We start from the raw sequence: 16,627 nt of genomic DNA, 5'->3' as shown, positions 1-16,627 counted from the left end.
GAGTAAGTCCAATGTTAATCATTATTTCTTTTCCTCCATTAGCCTAACCACGTGATTGTTATTTCAACCATCAAGACACAAGTAGGGGTGGGCGAAATAAACGATATACGATAGAAATGATATAAATTTGGCCAACGATAGAGATTTTGACTATATGGCTCTATCGCGATAGCGCATGTTGATGATGTCATCAAGCTGCGCCTGTTTTGGTTGAAAGCATCGCAGCGGCTAAAACCATTATCATCTGCAAATTATGGCGGGCGACAGTCATAGCAAAGACATGAAGCACTTTTGAAATATGAGGAAAGTCAAAAACTGCGCTTCCTCCAAATCCGTACCATTGATTCATTAATGTTGAATTCTCTTGCAGCTGCTCTATTCCCATGTTGTTGCAGTATATTAATAACTAACCTCGTATTGTGGATGAATAATCTCAGTTGTTCTCCTGACTGAAGTTTGCCCCGTGTATAGCATCCTGCTATGCGATTGCATTTGTCCCTGACCACCAGAATCCCTCACGTTAACTTTTAATGAGTGGAAAAAAAGTTGGCGTTCATCCTCCAGCTTCACTGTGCTAATGTTATGCTAACATAGCTGTGTCGCTAGCAATCACGTAGCACAACATTATATACCAGGTAGTCCAACTTCAGTAACCCTGCAAACGCCACTGCTGTTTAGTTTTCTGTCTTCATTTATGTTGGAAGTGGTAGCAGAGCTGTACGTTTGAATTAGTTTCAAAAATCTCTCAGTCAGAACATGGTATGAAACGTTTAGGTGTAAACTAGCGAGCTAACTTCCTGTTAAATTTAATAAATTCTGTTTTCATGGATGCATGGATGTAAAACTTAATTGTTACACCTGATAAAGCAGCAACGTTGATGATTTAATTAAAGATGAAAGAATTTAGACCGTTTTTAACTCTTAGTATTTGTTTGACTTTGGGACCTGAAGTGGACGGAGTTTTGGACCCAGATTACTCCGCGAAGCTCCCTCACTACGGCAGCCGTAATGCTCTGACAATCCATCCAGCAGTGCGGCTTACCAAAGTTGTACTAAAACATTTTTTAACAGATTTCTGCTCGCCAAAATCGGTTCGAGGTCAGTAAGCACAACCAGAATTCATACATAAGGCACACTCTCGATTTTTGAGAAAATTAAAGGATTTTAAGTCCTTATAGTGTGGAAAATACGTCATACAGAAGAAAAGAATATATCGCGATATATATAGTTACCGCACATGCTTCAAATTATATCGCGATATGAATTTTAGGCCATATCGCCCAGCCCTAGACACAAGTGTTCCATTAAAAACAAACACTGACATTTTTAATTCCAGGATCTCAGAGTGCAGTCACTGTAAGTGCTTAGCAACTTGTTGCCTACAAGTGCAACAAGGAAGGAATGTGTCTCTTTAATTTCTTCTCTTCTACTCCAACAATCATAACAGACTAAACCTTTTTAAACAGCACAGTTGAACAACCTGCAATACTCATCAGTTTTTAGAGTTCTTACCTTACAGCTAATATAAAGTTATTTTTCTGCCTTTAACTTCCTCCAGCACGTCTAATGGCACTGAAAGATCTTAGGGGATTGGCTCAACCGTCTTATAAACTTTAGGGATCTCAATTACTATATTATTACAGTTTCTTCACTTTACAACACAAAGCACCTCGAGGAAACTGTTGTAATTTGGTGCTGTGTAAATAAGACCGAACTGAACTGAGTGACAACGGTGCACACTTGACACCGTCTCATCAAAGAATCGTCGCCCTGATGAAATTCACACCCTGTCTGGTTTCACAGCACTGCACACCTGACCAGTCGCTGCATAGAGAGCGGGGTTGTTGAATTGTTTTACAAAGTTAGCGTATAGCTGAGCTCTCATTGAAATGCTTCGCCTCTGACGGCACGGCAGAGTTAGAATGGCAAGTAACAAACGTGCCCTCCACGCTGAATGAAATCACCAAACTACTGACAGCTAATTTTTGTTAGCTGTCAGCAGTTATAGAGCTAGGGCTTAACATGTTCTTGTAGTTATAATGTACTGTGAAAACTCAAAGGGTGGATTTGAAGTTATACAACTCCAGATATGTCAGAAACTTTCTGTGAAAAGTCTTGTTCTGCTCCCGTTAATGAGATGTCAGACAGTGACAAAGGTTTTACATTCACACCACCATGCTTTTTGCACAATCTGCCAGTAAAGTAGACAAAATAGAAAGCAGAGCCGTGCACAGCGGCTGCACACAGACAGTATGAAGACCTAAAATTACTGTGGTGACGTATGAAAGTGACCGTGAAACAAATTTTCATTTTTCCTAAAAACTTTTATATTAACATGCAAAATGATATTTTTCATTTATCCAACAATATTTTCAGTGAATTTTATTGTGGTTGAGTAAGAAGTTTTTACTCACTTGTAACACATTGGTAAATTATTATTAAACTTCTTACCGTTTATGCATCAGAAAATGTTCAATCAACAACATTTCATAGTTTTGAGAGATATTTGCAACCTGGAATTAAAACAAACACTCTGAATATCACTAAGTCTTGCTGTTTGTTTCCATTGCATCGTTGCCTGGCTGTTTTTGTGCTTTTACCATACTGCATCATTATTATAGAGCTCATCAAATGTCAAATCTAAAAACGGAGAACTGGTTTCTTTCATCCAATCAAAAGTTGGTAGTTTAAGTGTTTATGAGGGCTCCTTGTTTATACAAATGAAGTACTGACCCTAAGTGCTGTGATACATGACCTTAAAAGTTTGGGGGAGGTTGATTTTAAGGGCCGAGGTTAACTCTGCTGAACTCTGGTTATTATCCACACTTCAGTATGAACAAAACAAGAAGAGCCAAGCACGTATAGACACGAGGCTACGTTATGACAAAGAAACTGGAATAACTTTGTGACACGAAAAACTGCAGTTAGATTTAAAGTTCATTCCTCTAAATAAAATGTGATTAAAACATAGAAAAAAATAGTTTAATGCAGGAACAATCTTCCTCACCTTGAATATGCGAAAACACAAGCTTACAGAAAGTATTCAAGAGGATGTTATTCTGGGCTGCTAGTCAAGAATAACATTTATTAGTTACAATGTATCTGACACAATGGGTGGCACTCAGGGTACAGAGAAGACGTGTATACATACACTACGATCATTATATATACAAATTGTAAAACATTGTTCTCCGGGCTCAGTTTTTTGCTGCAATCTTTCCTTCAAGAGTAATTCAGAAATAGAGGGTACAGGTTTTTATCCTGCTCACAGAACAGTGGCACTCTACTTTCACCAACACCTTTCCCCAGCAACTGACACCAACTGCTGACAGAAAAATATCCGAGTCAAATCGCTGACAGCTTCCAGTGCTTCCCAGAACGATCTGCTGAGTTTCTACACTTTTCCTAAGACGGTTGCTTCACACAACTGGTTGCCAACAAACTCCTGAATGAGAACTTTAGTTTCCAGATCCGATCTCATTATCCTCTGCTGGGCCATTGTGGAAACACCCTGGCAACTTGCTAATCAGCGCCTGTGTCAATGCCAGGATTGTTTACGGGGGAATGGAATCTCCTCTGGGAATGTCACAGCATCCTCAGAGGACTGAGAGTGTGCAGCGAGCTTGGAGCAAGATGCTTTATCCACACTAAGAACAAGAGAGCCTGCGGCCCCATGTATTTGTGGGACAGGGCCCAAGGACAGCAGTGTATGCATATTGCATCATTAATGAACATACAGAAAGGAATAATAATGGACACAGCCCCGCACAGTGCGTCAGTATCTGTGCCTGGGGTCAGAGGCCACGTCTGGCTTTGTGTTTGTGCGTGGCTGTCGAGGACTGAGACAAACAAGGAGACCTTTCAGGGTGAAGGAGGTTTCACGTACTCGGGAAGACAACAAAAGAAAGCAGCTGGTTGCATAACAGGAGGACGAGGACAGTCAGTGTCCTTTGAGTTTTGGTTCGTTTCTTTAACTATTGTGTCTCAAACCAGACGGCACTGCATACAGGTCGACTTTGTTTAAGACTTGATCGTTTTAACATGCATTTACTGTTTGGATAAACTTCACATTGCTTTACCATTTCCTTTCTGTATACAATACGTGATGAAAACCTTTCAAAATAAGATTTAGCCAAGGTATTTTTCAGACCATAAGGTGCACTGGATTATTAGGCGAAACAAGCAGTCAGATAAGTCAAACTTCTACTCAACTCATTCTTCTTCCTTCCTCCACTTCCGTACCATTGATTCATTAATGTTTAATTCTCTCGCAGCTGCTCTATTCCCATGTTGTTGCAGTATATTAATGACTAACCTCATATTGTGGATGGATTATCTCAGTTGTTCTCCTGGCTGAAGTTTGGTCCATTTACAGCATCCTGCCATGCGATTGCATTTGTCTCTAACCATCGGGAAGTTAGCGTTCATCCTCCAGCTTCGCTGTGTTTATGTTATGCTAACATAGCTGTGTCGCTAGCGATCATGTAGCACATCATTATATCCGGTCATTAAGTGATGACGTGAGGAATCCTACTTCCAGGCCTAAAGTAGTCTGCGTTTAATATGGCTTTTATGTTGTTAACATGTTTAATGTTTTGTATTTTCTTCTATTTGATCTCAAAAGCTCCTAAAACAGTCAGTGATCACTGTTGACCTCCCTCGGCTTTTATTACCGCTAATCATTTATTTAAGCTCAGTTTTTAAAACCTTACGATGTAACTACAGCCCAGCCCATGCAGCAGTATATGAATGACTAACCTCATATTGTGGATGGATTATCTCAGTTGTTCTCCTGGCTGAAATTTGGTCCTTTTACAGCATCCTGCCATGCGATTACATTTGTTCCTGACCACCGAGAACACTCACGTTAACTTTTATCGAGTGGGAAAAAAGTTAGCTTGCTTATATTATGCTAACATAGCTGTGTCGCTAGCGGTCACGTAGCACATCATTATATACCAGCTAGCCCAACTTCAGTAACCCTACAAACGTCACTGCTGTTTAGTTTTCTGTCTTCATTTATGCTGGAAGTGATAGCAGAGCTGTACGTTTTAATTTGTTTCCAAAACCCCGCAGTCAGGACATGCTATATTGTATTTAGAGAGAAGCTAGCGAGCTAACTTCCTGCTAACTTCTAACTCAATTGAATTTCATAAATTCTGTTTTCATGGATGCCTGGATGTTAAATTTAATTGTTACACCTGGTAAAGCAGCAAAGCTGATCATTTTATTAAAGATGAAAGAATTTAGACAGTTTTTAACTCTCAGTGATGCTGCAGTGTTTGTTTGTTTTTGGGACCTGAAGTGGGCGGAGTGTAGGACCCAAATTACTCCGAGTCCGTGAGGCTCCTGACTATGGTAGTCGTAATGCTCCAACAATCCATCAAGCGGTGCGGCTTCGTAGCTCACCAAAGTCGTACTAAAACATTTTTGACAGATTCTTGAGCGCCGTGTAGCACATAAAATCGGTTCAAGGTCAGTTAGCACAACCAGAATACAAACATAAGGCTTATAAGGAAGATTATAAGGTGCACCGTCGATTTTTGAGAAAATTAAAGGATTTTAAGTGCGCCTTATAGTGCAGAAAATACGGTACATAAAAGACACTGAATTTATTTTTATTTACTCCTAATAGAACCTTAAAAAAATCATGATACAAGTGCTACGTCATACTGCACAGCGCTATAAGAATGTGATTGAAGATATTTGGGATAGTCTGACAATCCACCTGTAAAATGGCTGGTACAGCCATCTCACCCACCATGATACCTGGTGTGACATAACAGAGTGCTTCACCAACAAACACGCAGTAAATAAAAAAAGCTGACGACACAGTTTCATTAAGATCTTATTTAAAACAGAAACTAACTGAAACACCACAGTTCCAAGTCATGTTTGGTTTGGAGAGCAATTACTTATCTAGTATTTCATCTTGGTCATGTGAACAGTCTTGTTATAAAAAATGACACAAAGCCGAAACAGTTCTGAAGCCTGACATTTCACCATTTCACAAAGGACTAATCCAACCCCTCCTCATCCTAATACGGCCTGATAAAAAGCTTAGGAATTCATCAACAAACAACTCCCTGTGACACCAAACTGAAATGAGACCGTTTGCAGTAATAACCAAGAAAAACGCATCCCAGAGTGGAAGAGCTTCACTTGAAGAGGGTTACACAGAAATAACTGTGGTATATTCATGGAGTCTATAGATAGCTTTGTCTGAATAAAACCTAAGAGTCATTTGATGAGTAACATATGAGCTCTTCCTTTTTTGGGGGTATGGCTGTAGATTTTCTCATGAGCTTGAATCTGGCTTTAATTCTGTCAGCTGTGAACACAACACTTATTCAAGCTACAATGATAACATTGCTGTACAGGAATCCTGTTCCAAATCTCAATATCACAGCTATCATTCCAAAAGTGAAGTAAAACAATTCATTGAATAGAGCAAAACCCAAATCTTTAACCCTAAATTACTCATAAATGATGACATGATTTACTATGACTATCCCACTTCTGCCGTGTCATAATGACCCTATGACATGAAAACTATGCATCCACCCATGCTTTTTGACAGCTGCACTTTATTGCAAAAGAATGACACCAGACTCATTGCATGGTGAGATTTGCATGCCTAAGTTACAAGCAAGCCTCTGTCCACTCTGTTTCCACACTGTGTGTACATTTCAGCCAATCGCTATTGGATATTAAAACTGTTGTCTTAACGCTGAATACCTGTGCAGGCTCACTAAACTGATCCAGAACTATTCTATAAAACCAGACTTAATATGTTAATTTCCAGCTCCATATTGTTATTCTTTAACTCTTCTAGAGTAGTTTTTGCACAGTCACAGCTCAATAATTATAACATTTATCTTTTAAAGGGTGCAGCAAACAAAAGCAACACCGCTTCCTACTGGGTTCAGTTAACAACAGTCCTGTGACGTGATGAAAGAAGAAAGTGATGCAGGGTTGTCTTTTTTGTTGTCAGTTGTAAATAGAGCAGGGCGATATGGCCAAAAATATTTATCACGATATATATTTGAAAATTTGCAATAACGATATAACCGACGATATAATTGATGCGAGACAAAATACAACTCCACAACATTACTAGCGCAAAAAGACAACCTTCCATTTATTTTCACTTAAGAAGCTGGTTTTTATGTACATTAAAGCTTTATAAAAATGTAACAGTGCAAATGCAAATTCCTTGCTGAAAGTTTAACCAAAAGGCATTTCCAGTAGAAATGGGCTGACATATCCTGAGCATAACCATGTATAATATCCACTGAAGTTAAAAAGAGGTGCTTTGCAACATTAAACTGCAGTGTGCAGTACGTATTTTTCGGACCATAAGGTGCACAGGATTATAAGGCACATTAAGCGAAACAAAGCAGTCAGATAAATCAAACTTTATTAAACTCATTCTTCTTGCTTCCTCCACTTCTGTACCATTGTTTCATTAATGTTGAATTCTCTGGCAGCTGCTCTATTCCCATGTTGTTGCAGTATATTAATGACTAACCTCGTATTGTGGATGGATTATCTCAGTTGTTCTCCTGACTGAAGTTTGGTCCGTTTACAGCATCCTGCCATGCGATTGCATTTGTCTCTAACCATGAAGAACCTTAACGTTAACTTTTATAAGTGGAAAAGTGTTAGTGTTGGTCCTCCAGCTTCACTGTTTATGTTATGCTAACATAGCTGTGTCGCTAGCGATCACGTAGCACATCATTATATACCAGCTAGCCCAACTTCAGTAACCCTACAAACGTCACTGCTGTTTAGTTTCCTGTCTTCATTTATGTTGGAAGTGATAGCAGAGCTGTACGTTTGATTTTTTTCAGAAATCTCTCAGTCAGAACATGCAATATCATGCTTAGGTAACTAGCGAAACTAGCGAGCTAACTTCCGCTAGCTTCCTGCTAACTTCTAACTCCGTTAAATGTAATAACTTTTGTTTTCATGGATGCCTGGAAGTTAAACTTTATAGTTACACCTGGTAAAGCAGCAATGCTGATCGTTTTATTAAAGATGAAAGAATTTAGACAGTTTTTAACTCTTAGTGATGCTGCAGTGTTGTTTGACCTGAAGTATACGGAGTTTAGGACCCAGATTACTCCCAGATTTAAGAGCATCTTAGTCCGACAAATATGACAATAACAACGGCCGCTTGCATGTTCTGCAAAAAATGTGCTTTGTCGTGTATCTGACGGACAAACACCAAACCAGTTCCACATCACGGAAGTTGCACCATTTTTACAAACCAATTCTGGTTCATCTGTTTCACTCAACAATCGGCCATGTGCGTATGAAAACAAAGGCACTGCGCATACGCGTTTTACTCCCATTCTATCGCTATATTTCATTTTCCTATCGTTGCCTAACATTATACCGGTATTACCGTGAACGGTATAATATGGCCCAGCCCTAGTTGTAAATAAATAAAATAGAAGTACAAAAAAAATCTATACTAAACTTCTTTAGTTATGGTCCACTTATGCCACAAGATAAAGGAATAGATCTGGCTTTTTTTTTTTTAAAGCCACAAGAAGAGCAGTGCTGTCTCAATGAAAGGGCAGCGAGAGTCATATTTGGATCAGATGTGCGACTTGACCACAAAACCGAAGTACGACACAGCTATTCAGCCATCTCTCTACACTTTGTACTGCTGGAAAAGAGTTGGCTGAGGGAAAGGTTCATGACCAGGGAGTTCGTAACAAGTTGGTTACTTTAATCAGGCAACTTATCTTTCTGGCCTGGTGTCTTTTACAATAACGCAATTTGTGACGTCACTGTCTGTTCATTTTTTTGTCGTACAGAGAAAGAGTCTGGGACATTAAAGTCTTGCGTTTTGCAGATGAACGGTTAAATATACACTGTTGATGATGGCAACACTTCAAATGATTTAAAAAAATGATTTTTAGTATTACTGCCGTCATGGAAACATCCTTTTCATAGTGTTTGCAGTGAATGCTTCCCTGCTTCTTTGTTGGACTTTAAATAGCCAAAAATATCTCCACCCTGACAAATTTCTCAGACCCGTCGTTTCACCAATGCGCTCGTGTTTTTTGAGCCTTCAACTGTGTCCAGTTCGTGTTTGGTAACACTGTTGCTTAAGTTTCCATTAACATTTCCTACTCCTAATATTCTGATGTGTACTGCTGTCAGGTGATGTGCCAAAAACTGATTTCCAGTATTTGCCAAACAAACCAAAAATAAATGATTGTTTGCATTTAAACTGTTGTAAATTACTTGTTAGCCTATAATCTGTCACGCATAACTCATTTTGAGCTAGCAAGAATATTTCTGTTAGAATCGGCATACATTTTTCAGCCAAGTGACTTTTATATATCCTTCAATTGTCCAGGTAAAAACTGGCCACTGAAATTCAAATGTGTTTTAGGAGGACAGGATATTTTAGGAGGCCAGAACTGGACTGATTACAATGTAGAACACAGAGCAGGTGCAATAACGCAGAGTCATAAGGATAGCTGCACAACAGGGCAATTCTTTAATGTAAAAATACAAGTCCTTCATAAATCCTGTTCGCTACATCCCAAGTATCAATAACCAATGATATTCTATATTTAAAAAAAACAAAAACTACAGCTACTCCTCCTACACTCTGCATCAACCTAACTAACATGTCTAATTCTGTTCTAACCAAATGACTGTCGAGATGCAGCACTACTCATCATCACGAACCTTTTCTATTCTTTCATAACATAGATGGAACTAATTCTATCTATGTCTCATATTTCTGTTAAACACAAGTTTGTTCCCAACAATTTACATTATTTTATCACAGCTACATGTCCCAACACTGTCGCCAAGTGTTTGCTTATAGAGGGTCACCTGGTTGTTGTCATTTTCTTTGTATTATTGCAGGGTCTTTACATTACTAGATTTTTTAAAAATGAATTGAACAGAACATGTATATAATAAAGAAAAAGGTTAGTCAACCTTACAATGGGTTTATTTGGTCAGCTGCTCCTGCAGTAAAAGGAAATTGACTGCAGCTGAGGGTAAAGTTGCAAAAATGTAAGGAGCCACCGTGAGACAAGTGGGGTTATTTCTTGATATAAAAGATACTGAACTAGAGCAAAGGGTTAGACCAGAAAAGACATCAAGCACCGACATGCTGGAAATGCCAGTCGTCACCGAAATGTATTTAAGAACTCAGTGTTTGTTCTCATAAATACACACGGGGGGGGGGGGGGAAATGGAACTGCTGCAGTCATGTTTTCGCTGCACTGAACCGTGACCCTGACAGCAAAATACTTAACAAACCATAGCTTGTAAACTGTTTCAGCCCAATCACGGTGCAGGCTCAAACGTGATAGGTTTCACAGGCATGCTGCTCCCACTAATCAAATCAAATCAAATCAAATCAAATCACTTTTATTGTCACATCACATGTGCAGGCACACTGGCACAGCACATGCGAGTGAAATTCTTGTGTGCGAGCCCCACAAGCAACAGAGATGTGCAAACACAACAACACAAACGAGCAAAATACAAGAATAATCATCCATGCAAACTGAGAAATGTTGCACAAGGGAGACAATTACAAAACAAAATCTTCCCCAGAAACTTAACTCCAAGTGCCCTTCAGCAAGGCATTTAGTTCCTGAATGTGGCAGCGATGTACAGCTGTGATGAATGAGATGATGTTATGTGTACAGTCCTCTGTGTTTTAAGTTGGTTTGCCTGATTTAAAAAAAAAAGGGAGCGAAGGCTTCAATACATGTCTGATTAAACTGTAATCCAATACAAGGCATGAAGCATCAGAAGACCATGGGAACTGTGGATCAAATAACATGTGAGGGAATAGGAAGCTTTCAGACACTCCCATATGGATGACATCTAATTTAAGATTCAACATTTGAAACGAAATCATTTTAAAAGAGAATACCAAATGCAAAGAAACAGGGCCAACTCCTTCTTACTGATATATAATAAACATCCAAAAAGAGATTGCAATGAACTGCAGTACTGTACGGTAGTAAACGTGAAATATCAGATATATCTCTATACAAAAAAAAGAGCAGTTTAATGTTAGCATACACAAACAGACACAGGTCCAGGTGAATGTGGCATCACCTGGTTCAGAAAACGCCACACAGTCTGTGTTTAATCCAACTCTCATACCGGTGAAAGTGATTAACTCTTTTTAAGTTCGGAAATTGTAGAGCCGAACAGAACAAAATATCACAAATACACCCGAAATTCTCTTGTTCTTAACATCCTGAGTGTGGAGCACACAATTAAAGCAAAGCGCTGTTAATCTGCCCCTTTTTCCAACTAGATTTTCAATATAATTTGCACAACTAGGGGGACTTAGCAACTCCACGCAAGCCTCGCTTAGCTGGCGAGACATTATTCGCGCTGTGCCCGAATCCCCTCTTCAGACACCACCATCGCCACCGTCTCATCAGCACTGCGGCTCTAAATAACGTTATCTAGAGGGGTAAAAAGGCGAGCAAAGCACGTAGTGCGAGCATGTAGCATGAATGTACTAAAAGTACCTGGTTTTGTGGTTGTGGTCTGCGGTCCCTGACCACCGCTGACTGGCTGGCGAGGGGAGCTTAGCTCTCGCCGTCTACGTCTGGAGCTTCACCGCTGTTAAATTCCCTCCTCATCGCAGCTTAACCGGACACACTCATACACGTCAGACACTAAGTATTTGGAGGATATCATTGAGCGAGTCCCCGGCCTCGAGGAGAGCGCGCCAGTGGTCGTGAGCACAGTTAGTTGGGTTAACACTAAACAAAAAAAGACTCCCCCGGGACAGCAAGGCGCACGAGCCCTTTCAGTCTGTCACTTACTGTTTCTCCTCTGGAGGGAAAAAACGATCACCGCTATCTTCCTCACAGTTTTCATTCCCGCTGGAAGCCCGAGTATGGTCAATTCCCCATTCCCTCCAGTCACAGGACGGTATTTCCAGAAGAAAACTTGTACAAAAAGAAACCCTCTCCTCCGCGTGCACACCTCGGAGTGGAGCGATACTGGCTGGAGCGGAGGAGCGGCGCTTTCTCTGTGCTGCCTTCACCGGCTGTCGGAAATGTCCAACCCCAAAGCATGAGAAAATAGGACACAGGATTCGCCGTCATACTCCGTGATGGTGTAAGGATGACACTATAGCTTAGCTGATAAGTGTTTCGGTGGTTGAATAAACCTGCAGCACCATATTAAAAGAATCGATATTCCAATATAAACCTCGTTCAGACTTTTAAAATGCCACATAACCAGGCAGACACCAATACGTCTATTCAATATATCCAGAATGCTCCGTGTCTGTGTCTGAATTAACTGAACAAAAGCCTGTCAGTGAGATGAATATTGTCTTTGTGCTCGAATAAGCATCCTAACAAGTCAGACAGGGGTCATGTCACATAAATAGTATTGTTCCCAACTGTAATGGTCAACATCCTTTGGTTCCCATGTGCCAGTCTGATTCCATATTATGGCACCTAGAAGGCTCTAAAAAAGGAGTCATACCCAAGTAACAGAGGACGGCCACATAGATGTGGAAACATGCCCATAAGAGGAGACTTTTATTAGCTACAGGAAGCCGATTCAGCATCTACATGTCTGTCTTTTATATTTGCCAGTAAAAAAAAAGTTGTTCTCAAATACAACAATGCCTCAGTACTCTTGTCTTCTGTTACTCCAAAATCATGACAGAGAACTATATTTCACATTACTATTGAATCTTCTGTGATATATTTAATTTTCTCCGGCACACACAAACGCATAGGAGAGAGAATATAAAAGTATTTCATAACATGCAGATTTGTACCACAAGGTGGACTGCATGCACTGAGTCAATGTAACTGCCATTTAACCAGGCAAATCCTCGAGAACGTGTTCTTAATTACAGTGGTGGCAGGGGAAAAGACAAAACCTCTCGAGGAAATATGGGTGGAGAAAATTCTACGTTTTAAAGATGAGCTGCATACATCTGAAAACGTTTCAGCTGATGAAACACTGCCTCCGGTTACGAAGCTCTTAGTTAACACTTTCAGAGGATGATCAATAGTCCTGAAAATTATTCATATGAGCCTTTCTTCCAGAGGTCCTGCTGGAGGTTTCTTCCTGTTGAAGGGGAGGTTTTCCTTCCAGCTGTTACTGAGTACTTGCTCGGGGGGGGGGGGGGGGGGGGTGTCGTCGTCTGATTGGTGGGGTTTTTCTGTGAAGCACTTTTAGGCGACTGTTGTTATGATTCGGCACTATAGAAATAAAATTGAATGCATTAGAAAGAAAAAAGTGGCACGCTTTGTAAAATGCACAAAGTGTTACATTTGGAGTCCTTCGTGAATCTTCCTGAAACACATATTCTATTCAAGTCCAAGGATTTATAAATTACAATTAAAATAACTGATCGTTTATGTGAGCAAGTGATGCATACATATTTTCTTAGGTTATCCCAACCTAAAAACACAAAAGCAGCTCGTTCTCAAAGAGGACTGTGACTGTGAGGAATGTGAAGTGTGAAAACAACACAACGCCAGAAAAGCTCACTGCATTATATTCATAATACGTTGGGTTGCTACCGCCCTGATTTTACTCTACACAAATAAAGACTTTGCTACCATAGCCACCTGCAGAAAAGGCCCAGACTGGTGAATAAAAAAATAAAGAGAATACAGCGAGGTGCCTGATACTGCAAATAAATGGAAATGCAATGATCACACTTTTTGAACGGTTATTCAGCACTTTGACTGAGTACTCACATGGGTGGGCAGCTTTTAACTTTGCTCAGTATTTCTTCCACAGTTGCTCAGTGTGTGTTTTTTTTCAGCCATGATGCAAAAGCAGGAAGTCCAGATGATCAGATTGAACAGTTTATTTCAAGAGAGCTCAAAGAAAGAGAAAGGTCTTGTGTAATAGATGTACAAAGTAAGATGGATATGGGCCATTTCAGACACACACACACACACACACACACACACACACACACACACACACACACAGTATAGATATTGTGAAAAGGAAGTGTGATCTTCTGAGAGTACTTTGCTTCCCAGCAGAAGAGAATTCAGAAACTCGAGCAGAACAGGCTACACCAAAAGTTGCTTTTGACCAGTGTTTCACCAAAGCATCCAGTCACTCACACATCAAAATGCCTGTCTTGGAACGTCCACTGACATAAAGCAAATTAGTCATATTTGGTGTCAGTGGTTCGACAGATGTGTGGGTCTAGTAGGAAAGATTTACATACTTTTTATTAATCTGTCTCTCTTCCACAGCATGTCTTTTATCCTGTCTTTCTTCTCCCACCCCAACCAGTCGCAGATGGCCCCGCCCCTCCCTGAGCATGGTTCTGCCGGATGTTTCTTCCTGTTAAAAGGGAGTTTTTCCTTCCCACTGTCGCCAAAGTGCTTGCTAATCGGGGGTCATATGATTGTTGGGTTTTTCTCTGTATGTATTATTGTAGGGTCTACCTTACAATATAAAGCATCTTGAAGTAACTGTTGTTGTGATTTGATGCTGTATAAATAAAACGGAATTGAATTGAATTTACAGGGATGGGATATATAGTTTAAAGAATAAACTTCAGCTGTACTTGTGAAGAACAGTTAGACAGGCTGACAAATCAGGCCTATTTCCTATGGAAAGATGGAGGGTGATTATAAAAACCTTGTCACTGCAGAGAGCTACTAAAAGAGGATCAAAGTAAGGAAGAAGGAACCTAAACCTGGACACCCAGTCTCACCTGCTTGCTCTCGACAGATGATCCCAGGCCAGTTTTAGTTCGCTTTTCACCTGGCAGGCTTCGATGACAGACTGTCTCAGCCTGAGGATAAAAGCCAAACACCTTCCTGTCAGTTCTGTCAGCCCGAAGAAACGTCCAGCAGTGAAGCAAATGACCTGAAGCCACCAGTCAAACAGCAGTCTGGACAAGGACTCCAGCGCATCCACATTCGTGACTCCAGTCTCTGTAGCACAAGATGTACTGACTTTGCATACATTACACAGATGACTCACACATTTTGTGGCTTTTAATGACTCAGCCATTAGGTGCACAGCAAACCTATCCACTCTCCCGAGGAGCACAGTGACACCGTTACAATACACATGTGAAGGTTATGCACACGTATAAATTAAGCCACTCATATGTTATAATGACAGAAGTCATACCTTTCATTTCAGCACATGACATGTGTACCGTACATCTGAGAGCGAAACTGAAGAATGACTTGCACAGCTTCAGAATTCAAGGCCAAAACTACCCACACTCAGTGGCCCTTTATATATAATAAAATGTGTTATATAAATAAAAATGCCATTACCAATGTAAAGGTATCTGAATCTGTGTATAAATGATGTAGCTGAGTATTTGAAATGTAAAAAAAGTTTATAGTATGATTTAAATCACTACGTTGAAAAAGAACTGTGACTGAAACTACAGAACTATCTGTATTATTAGTAATAATTTTATTATTATTATCATTATAGTTATAGTTTTTACATCACCAATTTTTACAACTATCTGGCAAAAAGCTGTTTATAGACACAAGTTTGGAATGTTGATTCTTGGAGGACGTTCACTTTGTAGCGAATCACAGATATGATGCAAAACTGTTTTATTTTATAGCTGAAGATTCTGGTTTTGTGAAACAAAAAAAAGTAACCTCCTCAAGTTTTTATAATGGCCTGAGTTATGTGAGCCATGGATTCACTATTGAATGATTGTATTCTTCATCAAGCTGGTTCCAGCTTTGCCAAAAGGAACCTTGTCATAGAGCTTTGTTTTTCATTTCCAGAATTAGTTTTCAGTCAGAGTGAGATCTGGACTGTTTTTCCAGCTGATATTCCTTTTCCAGAGAAAAACTTTGACACTATTTTCTCACCAGTACTTTCTTCTATACTTTAAGTGCTTTCTAACTAACATCCACACACATTCATACTCTGATGGATGCATCTAAGAGCAACTTGGGGTTAGAATCTTGCCCAAGGACATTTGGCATGCAGACTAGGGGGAGCCAGGGATTGAACCAGCAACCTGCTCTACCTCCTGAGCCACAGCCTCAGGCTACTTATATCCAGAACTGGCAGTCATCTGTCTCGTGAACATGGCTTCAAATTCTCATAATGTTCACACTTATTGAATATTCCATTATTCAAAAAGTGTAATAATCCTGCATGAAGTTTTCTGTGACCCAGGAACCGTCAGGTCACAGGACCATTGCTCTGCATTCATTTAGTAAAATTTATTTTTTTAGCAGCAAGGTTTTCTTTTACATAGGACTCAGTTCTTCTGCACATGAAGAAGGTGCATTCATCATATAATACCATGCCAACAGATCATTCTCCTCGGAAGCTCTTCAGCTGCTGTTAAACTTTCACTTTGAATGAATGACTCATTTGAAAGTTTTGAGTTTTCTGAAGACTGCAGAAAATCTCAAGACATGAAAGTTTCTGCTTTATTTTTAAAGCAAAAACTGCATTCCAATCTTTCTTCTACAGTCAAATCTTCAAAGACATTACAGAGGTAATGTCTTTGAAGATAAGTATAACACTTGCTGTATTTTAGTACTCGAGGATAAGAAATTGTAATTTTAATGATACTGTTCACCAAGCTGAATATAAGATCTTTTTAATATAAGATGGA

General features: G+C 39.8%; 1 protein-coding gene across 6 annotated transcripts in view; it reads right to left on the bottom strand.

Annotated features, from left to right (window-relative positions):
* Positions 1-12,038, bottom strand: part of arhgap32b (Rho GTPase activating protein 32b) — a 124,388-nt gene extending 112,350 nt beyond the window's left edge. For 4 of the 6 annotated variants that reach the window (XM_082549174.1, XM_082549176.1, XM_082549177.1 and 1 more), the window contains exon 1: positions 11,538-11,929. The gene's annotated coding sequence lies outside the window, so the exon portion shown is untranslated. Of the gene's footprint in view, positions 1-11,537 lie in introns of all 6 variants that reach the window. The other 2 variants (XM_082549179.1, XM_082549175.1) reach the window with 2 other exon arrangements.
* Positions 12,039-16,627: the final 4,589 nt, after the last annotated feature.

Source organism: Aulonocara stuartgranti, assembly GCF_965226115.1.
Source record: "Aulonocara stuartgranti genome assembly, chromosome: 10".
In the NCBI taxonomy this organism is placed as follows: Eukaryota; Metazoa; Chordata; class Actinopteri; order Cichliformes; family Cichlidae; genus Aulonocara; species Aulonocara stuartgranti.
This window is presented reverse-complemented; position numbering and strand designations above follow the sequence as displayed.